Below are 9006 nucleotides of genomic sequence, written 5' to 3'. Positions count from 1 at the left end.
CAAAGCTGGCCCTGGGGCCTGGCTCATTCCTCCTGCTCAGCGCAGGCACCTTGGCACCGCTCCATCCATCCCCCACGGGACCCCAGGGGCACATCCTGCCCGGAGCCTGCGGATACGACCCCGCTGGCGCGGGGGACTTTCGAGACCTGCCTCCCGTGGCTCCCCATCCTCCTTTTCCCTGCCAAGCTTCCTCACCCGGGCTCCCGGTGATGAATGCCCCGGGCCGGGGGTGCCGGTACCAGGCGCCGCAGCTGCGCGGCCGCGCCGGGCGGGCGCAGATGGGCAGCTCCACGAGCCACAGCTGCACACTGCGGGCACCCCCCGCAGCTGGCACGGAAACCCCCATTAATTACAGCTAACGAGCGGCGGGAGGGATGCCGGGATGGCAGGGATGCTGGGATGGATCAAGCTTGCCCTGGGACCAGCGTGTCCGGCCGGATCCGGCCTCGGCATCTCCTCGGTGAGGAGAGCGCGGGGATCGGCACGCTGGGCTCGGGGCGAGGGTTGTCCATGTGGTGGGTCATTCCCGGAGGAGGTGATGGCCTTCCCGCAGACAGGAAAAAGCCCAACTTCTCATCCTTGTCGTCTCTGACTCGCCTGGTGTCAGCTCTTGGCCTCCACGTCCAACTCCAGGGGCAAAGAGATGAGAACAACTCCACCGAGCATGGGGGACTGGCCTTTTGTTTCCAAAGTCCATTCAACTGCCTCAGTATCTCAGGATTCCATTATTATTAATTATTAATAACTTTTTACTAATGATAAATTTCTCCTAATAATTATAGTTAATTTATACACCAGGGATTTGCCTCTTTCCACACTTTAAGGGGAGCAAAACTGGATCTACAACCCGGAGTGCTGAGATCCCACCTTCCCACTTAGACCCCACTCCAGGGCAGCAGCTGGCCCTGGAATTTGGCCCACAAGACAGGGATTAATGAGCCAATTAAATGCACCAGCCCTGGGGCAGCACCCGGGGTTACACCCCCCGTACCAGAGCCACCCTGCTCCTGCCTTGCACCAGCTGCCAGAGCTCATCCCTTGGATACAACTCCCATCCCTCTGATGTTTCTTAAAAGCATAAATCCCTTATCCATGTTTAGATTGTGCTCCTTGGCTGCAATAATCCCGAAAGGGCCAAGCCCGTGGCCACTCTGGGAGGATGGATGTGATCCCTGGGGGAGGATGGATGTGATCCCTGAGGGAGGATGGATGTGATTCCTGGGGGAGGATGGGTGTGATCCCTGGGGGAGGATGGGTGTGATCCCTGGGAGTGGATGTGATCCCTGCAGGAGGATGGATGTGATCCCTGGGGGAGGATGCGGCCGTGCTGACACCGAGCTGCCGCAGGGCGATCTGCTCACCCCGGCCCTAATTAGGGAACAAAAGCCTCGGGAGCGTGGGCGGCGCGGCCAGACGGGGAATAAACAGGGGATTAGCGGCACGCAGCCCCCGAGCCGGGATTGGGCTCCTTCCCTTGCCCTTGCAGCCCAACTCCTCGCTCCGGAGCGTTCTGTCCCCTCCCTGCCATCCCTGGGCAAAGTCAGCTTTTGCAAGAGGTTTTACAGCTAAACCTCAGGCTTCTGGTTTTTGTCCTGTATTTCTGTGCCTGTGGAAGAGCAGAGGGGCTGTGGTGCATCCCTGCCCCATCCTGTCAGCATCAAATCGTGGAAAATCCCCGGAATGGTTGGCATTGGAAGAGACCTTAAAGCTCATCCAGTCCCACCCCCTGCCGTGAGCAGGGACACCTTCCACTAGACTGGGTGGCTCCAAGCCCTGTCCAACCTGGCCTTGAAAAGACCTCCAAGATCACCAAGTCCAACCAGTGGATGATGCTCCTGAAATTAAGGACCAAAAAATGCCCGTTCAGCCCTAAACTGTGGGGTGTCTCCACATTTGTCAGCCCACCACCAGAATTTCCTTCCTTATAAAGCTGGAAAAATACCCAGCTCGGGTCGTTCCATGCTCTACAACGAGCAATTATTCCTTTCCAAAGTGAAATGAAATAAGAACCATTCCCATAATCACCTACTGGATTTTATCAGTGTGTTTGGGTTACGCTTTGGCCCCTTTGGCTAATTCCTAATTGATTCTTTAATCTTGACAAGTTTTTTATTGACTGATACAAGAGGTATTTTAGCCCAGGAGCGGCAGCAAAGCTGCCTGGAAACCCTGGGAGACCCAGGACGTGGTGCAGGGATGACCTCATGCGAAGCCAATGCTTTATTTGATAATCTATCACTTATTTATTATTGTAACTAACCGCTTGCAGGTGCTGGGATTGTCCCAACACCCGGCACACACAGGGAAAAGCTCAGCCACGAGCAATCTTATCCAGGGCTGCTACTGCAGAGGAAGCTGGATCCCAGCCTGTGCCAGGGAAAGTGGGGCAAACACGGTGTTTCGGTGGCAAAATCCCACTGACTGTGGAAAAACAGGGGCAGGGCTTTGTCCTGACCACCAGCTCACTGGGGGGATCAGAGAATTCCAGAATGGTTTGGGTGGGAAGGGACATCCCTCCCCCTGCCATGGGCAGGGACACCTTTCACTAGCCCAGGTTGCTCCAACCTGGCCTTGGACACTTCCAGGGATGAGGCAGCCACAGCTTCTCTGGGAAACCTGTGCCAGGGCCTCCCCACCCTCCCAGGGAAGGGTTTCTCCCTAATCTCTAATCTAAACCTAAATAAGGGGACAGAGCAGGATGGAAGCCCCTGATGCCATGGGGTGGGACACACAACTGGCACAGGGATGATCCCACAGCTCAGCTTCTTCCTCCTCACCTGCCAGCAGCTCCTGAGCAAACTGAGGAGTTTGGGCAGTGACAAGTTACCATGATGTGGATGTCCCTGCAGCCCAGGCTGGCACAGTCCACATCCCCAGGATCTCAGAATCCCTGAGGCTGGAAAAGCCCTCCCAGCCCACGGATCCCCCCTGTCCCCATTCCCACCTTGTCCCCCAGCCCAGAGCACTGAGTGCCACAGCCAGGCCTTCCTGGGACACCTCCAGGGATGGGGACTCCAAACCTCCCTGGGCAGCCCCTGCCAATGCCTGACCACCCCTTCCAGGAAGAAATTCCTCCTGTTGTCCACCCTGACCCTCCCCTGACTCTCAGTGGCACCACTCACCAGAGCAGCACTGATGGCCCCTGGGCTCCAGAAGGTTCAGGCCAGCACATCCTGTGGAAAATCCTGCACAAATAAAGAAGATGGGGATTATTTCTAGATGTTTCTCTATTTTTTTTCCCTCCACATCCCTGGGGTGAGGCAGGCTGCACACCCCAGGGAGGTGCCTTCAGCTCAGCACCAGGAAACCCAAAGCCACCCTGTGCCACCAAGCTGCCACTCCTGCACCAGCCAGACCTGAGCAGGGTGTCCCCCCAGCACAGAACGTGGGATTTACTGCCTTCCCAGCCCCAGGGGGGCTGCTCCCACCAGGATTCACTGCATTCCCAGCCCCGGGGGGGGAAGGGGGCTGCTCCCACCAGGACCCCCCTGTGGTGCTCCCAGGGCTGGAAGCTGAGAGGAGGGAACACGCAGAAACCAGCCCGTGAAGTGACACAACAGCAACGGGCTCTAAAGATCAATTAGTCCTGCATCAGCCTCCAAGGCTTTGGAGGCAGGAATCCCCCCAGGATTGAAGCCACTTCAGTTTTCCCAGTGAGGGATGGGTTGGGTACCAGGCAGCATCACTGGAGTGCAGAAGGTGCCTTCCTGAATTATCTGCCCCCTCACTGTCTGCCCAAGCTCCTCCAACCAAGCCAACACTCTCAGCAAAGCAGGAAAATGGGATTTTGAGTGGCAAGACCCCATTGTGGCTTCAATTTTAACTCCAACTGAGGGGGAGAAAAAAAAAAGCAGGGAGTTGGGAGAATCATTTTTTTCATTAAAATTGATCCATAATGAAAATAGACTTTGAATGGGAAAAGTTGAGTGCAAATGGAAGCTTTTAAAGATTCTTTTGACTGACAATAACCTGAAGACCCTCCAGGAACTCCAGCCCAGAATAATCAGATTAAATGGAAAGTAATATAGGATCCTGAAATTCATCCCATGCTGGTCTAAACTTGTAGCAGCTGGATAATTTAGCCTACAGGTTTGTGCCTCATGCCCAGCAGTTCACACTGAATTGTTTGGCCAAACTTAATCTACTGGGAAGGCAAAAAACCCTTTTCCTTTAATATGTGTTAAAGTAAAGCCAGCTTCTCCAAGCAGCTGGGAGCAGGGAATGTATATGGCTACAGGGATTTCCTAAGGGAACTCCCAGACTGGAGTTTGGCTACTTTAAAATAAATAACTCCAATTCAGAAATGATCCAGGCCTAAGGAAATCTCAGGGTTGGTGCATTGTGGATAATGCCTGGTGATTCCTGCACCAGGAGCTGGCACAGGCACAAGTTCATGTTCTCCAACAGCTCCTCACTGAGGGGGCCACATTCCCAAAACACAAACCAAATCCATGCTTTTAGCCAGAGGAATGTCTGGAGAGGTGACCTGGGTGGATTCAGTGAGGCCCTGGCACAGGTTGCCCCAGAGAAGCTGTGGCTGCCCCATCCCTGGAAGTGTCCAACGCCAGGTTGGAGCAACCTGGATAGTGGAAGGTGTCCCTGCCCATGGCAGGGGGTTTGAATCAAGATGATTTTTAAGGTTCCTGTCAACCCAAACCATTCCAGGATTGTATAATTCTAAACCAAAGGGAAGGAATGACTTTCCCTCTCCAAATGTTAAGGGTTTTACACCAACCCTAGAGGGTTTTATAAAGGAAGGTTGTTGGTTGGAGGGGGTTTGGCCAGGGGCAGATGCCCCACAACCAACCCGGTAATGATGGAGTTGGAGCAGAAATAAACTCCAGTGGGAAAACCAAAGTCCCAGACAGAAATCCATCATTAAGGATTTCCCAGCTGAACAGTCAGTTCCTGTGGGACAGTAAAGCCATGGCACAGTAACACACAGGACAGGTTTCCACCTCACCACCAGAAGACACCTCTCCTGGAGGGCCTGGAGGTGGGAAGATGGTTTCAAGGGAACACCTTGAAAGTCCTTCCACTTGACATCCAATGAAGTTTGAGCTAAAACTCAGAGTCTAGGAAGGGTAATAAGGTGACCAAAGTATCCAGACCCTCTGGGAATCCCTGAATGGCCCCATCCCACCCCACCACCCCATTAACATGGGCATCATCCCTTCCAGCCCCACTGCCGGGGCTTCCCAAATGGTGCACACATGGATCATTTCCCCATTCCCTGGATGGACGAGGGATGAGCTAAACCCCATCTGTACACACTCACTTTGTGTTCCCTGGCAGCAACCACAGGAAGAGACACTTAGATGTGGGATTCAGAAAAAAACCTGGGGAGGCTCCGTTTTTTGGGGGAAGAGCAGCCGGGATGAGCTTGGCCAAGGCTGCGGGATCCAACCCCCCCCAGCTGGTGGGAACGTGGGGAAACACAAACCCAGCTGGGCTTGTGAGGGGGTCTTGTGCTTCCAAAAGCCTGTAATCTCAGAAAAAAGGGAAAAAATTCACTTATACAAAGTATATATGCTTGGAATAGCCCAAGGGTCAATAACTTCCACCTAGGAAAAGAAAATCAAAACTAAACCTGATCCAGGAATGTCCCGAGGTGCTCCCGGGAATGGTGGAGCCTGAGCTGCCCAGGGTGGGTGTGGGGGGAGCAGCCCAGCCATGGCTCAGCCCTGGCACCTCCTTGGATCTCACAGACAAACAGTAGGAGGGAGTGGGATCAGATCAGGCTCCGGGTCAGGGGATGAGCCAGGAAAACACAGCCAAGACAAGAACATTGTCCCAAAGGATTCAGCCCATCCTGGTTTTGATTGATGGACTCAAACCCTGCACCCCAGAGCTGCTGGGGATGTTGTCAGGACCCTCATCTCCTGGTGGGTGTCCCCGTGTCCCATCCCCTCTTCAAAGACACCGGAGACGCGGAGCTGGGCGGGAGCAGCCCCAACCAGAGTCATCCTTCCCCTGGATTTAGGGTGCTGCCTCGGGAATGCCACAGCCTTTTCCTTCCAGTGCACAGCTCAGGGAGAAAAAAAAACCCCTCCACAGAACCTTCCAGTCAACAGATAACACAATGTGGTTCCGATTTCCTCACACCCCCCCTCAGCTCCAAAGAATTGTTTCTTTTCTTTTCAAAAATCTTGTCCCAGGGAAACGTTTCCAATTTAATCCCCTGCCTGCACCTTCCCTCTGCCTTTGAATGGGTATTATCTTCCAGGAGCAGAGCGGGGAGTTTTGGTTTAAAAAAAAAAAAAAATAAAAAAAGGGGGGAAGAAAAAAAAAAAAGCTTAACAAGCAGCAAACAGGAATGGGAATGCTGGTCTGGGATCCATTATCCCTGACCCAGAGGTTGGGAAGCAAAAGAAATTAATTAAATTGGGGAGGGGGGAGGCCAGCACTGTTTGCTGCTGGTGTCCAGCCCATGAGGGATGTCCAGGGGGTGTCTATCACCCATTACCCATCCAGGGGGGCACTCCTGAGGCTGCCACAGAGACCTTGGAGCTGCCCAGTTGGTTCCCATTAGAGCTGAAGGATGGCCAGGATGGGGCACAGGCACCACAGCTGAGGGGCAGAGTCACTCTTAAAATCCCATAAATCCCCCAGATTTGCCTGGAGGATCCCAAGGCAGAGCCCCCTGGCAGAGGGAGGGGTGCCACCATGGAGGTGGGATCCTAAAAGGGGCTTTTTCCCATGGCCAGGAGCTGGGATGTCTGACCCTCCCAGCTCCCTCAAGCACCTCCCAGGACCCTGCAGAGCCTCACCACTGGTTCCACAGGACCTCAAACCCTCCCAGCTCCCCAGGCATGAGGCCACATGAGGGTCCTCCTGCTGCCTCCATCCATCCCGAGCTGCATCCACTGGAGCAGCTTGGCAGGAAAATCAACCCCAAACAAGGGGGAGCCTTGCAGAAATGTGGCCTTGCACGCACTGGAGAAGGGAAGAAACTGTCCACTCACAGCCCTGGGTCACCAGGACAGGGATCAAACACTGGGACATGACACCAGATTCTCCCTCAAACCCAAAGAAATGCCACAACCCCCAGGACTCACCTTATTTCTCACCTGTCACCCCGTTCCCACGGGAGCTGGCACATCCCAGTGAGCCACTCCAGGATGGCAGCAGGGGCTGCCCCAGGGCTGGGCTGTCCTCCCAGGGCTCCTTCTTCTATTCCTTCTTAACACTTTCAGGAAAAATACCCCCGCCTTGAAGCTCCTGCTGGTTGTTCAAGAGCTGTTTGCTTGCATCCCTTTCCAGGAACACGCTCTGGGTGGTGCCCATTTGGTACATGTGGGCAAAAAGGTGGGAAGAAACATGGCAAATGGCACTTCTGTGCCCACACCCACAGCCCACAGTGCCCTGTACCAGTGCCAGGGTCACCTCCTGGTTCACTTTCCCCAGTTTAGACCCATTTTCCTTTGAAAACCACATTCAGCTGGTTCTGGCAGTGGGAGGGGATGGGCTCAGCCCTGGGCATGGAGGCAGAGATGTGGCCACCACCTCTGTCTGCCATGGTGGCCACTGGTCCTTTCCAGGTTGGTGGCCCTGGGGAGGGCCTTTGCCTCCCACGGTGGCCACTGGTCCCTTCAGGCTGGTGGCCCAGGGCAGGGTGGCTCTGCCCCAGCCCCGACCTGCTCTGAGCCCAGCACATAACAACACCCTTCTCCTTCCACATGGCTTGGGCTGGATCTGCCCTGGAAGGGTGAAATCCTTACTGCAGCTTTCTGCCCACTGGAATTCCTTCCTGGAGGGGAAGAGGTGAATGTCACTCCAAAAACTCGGAGGGAAAGGCCTGGAAAGCCCCTTTCTGGGCTTGTCCCTGCTCCTCTCCCTCTTGGCTGTGTGGCTGTGGTGCTGACGGTGCTGGATCGTGTCCGTGGGATGCTCAGCTCCTCCTGGAGCAAACACCTCTGGCATGGCCTCCAGCAGGTCCCCAGACAGGCAGATCTCAGCCCTGGGAATGCTGACAAAACCCCTCAGTTATAAATCCCAGGTTTAAGCAAACAGGAGGTTTAAGCAGCCCAGGGAACACAGGAGCTGTTTGACGCCGGAGGGGCCGGCGCAGACCCGGCGGCTCCGGTTGCTCTGGCAGTGATGGGACAGGGATGGAGCAGCCACACAGGGCTGTGCTTGTCCTCAGGGTGAGTCACAGAGCCCACACAGCCGCTCCAGCACGGAGCTATTTGGGGTTTTTCAGCAAACCTGTGGTTTCTGCAGGCGGCCCAGAACAGGGGCTCGTGTGTTGCTTTGATCTCGTTTCTCCCCGCAGAAGGACCTCGTGCAGAACAGGCTGAGAAGCCATCAGGTGGGACAAACTGCCTGGCCAGATGCTGTTTCAGATGTGTCCATGTTCCTGTTCTCACTCCCACCACAGATTTGGGCTCACCCAGCAGAAACCATGTGGTGGGACAATCTGGGGTGATTTTAAGCCCAAAAACAGAAGAGGGGAGACTCGAACGCAAACAGAAACTCAGGGTGAGGCCCCAGCATTGTTCTCCCCAGCCTGGGGGTATTAATTACCCAGCCTGGCTTTCCGTGCTGGCCCAGGGCTGAACTGTGGGACAGCTGGACTGTGCCAGGCAGGCAGGACACACGGTCATGGACCTGCAGTGAGAAGGTGGTGACCAGACCCTCCCCAGTGACAGCGAGGGCAGCGTGGGGACAGTGTGCTGGGAATAAAGAAACTGTGTTGTCTTAGTGCTGGTGGTGCACATGGGGGTGGGATGGGGTGGGATGGGGTGGATGGATGGAGGAGCAGTGCCCTGTGCCAGGCCAACTCACCTCCACACGAGCTGTCTGAGCAGCAGGACCCAACAGCCCTGCCCAATGCCCAGCCCCAGGGAAGGGACACTTGCTGAGTCAGGAGACCTCCCCAAAATCTCCCCCTGCACCTCTACAGCCATCACCCAATGCAGTGGTCAAAGCAACCCCAACACCTGCCCAAAACCCATCGTGGTATTTGTTCACCTCTTTCCCAAATTCTGGAGCTGACGACTTCCA

This window comes from Corapipo altera, unplaced genomic scaffold, assembly GCF_003945725.1.
Source record: "Corapipo altera isolate COAL_440 unplaced genomic scaffold, ASM394572v1 104, whole genome shotgun sequence".
Classification (NCBI taxonomy): Eukaryota; Metazoa; Chordata; class Aves; order Passeriformes; family Pipridae; genus Corapipo; species Corapipo altera.
Note: the sequence above shows the minus strand (reverse complement) of the source record.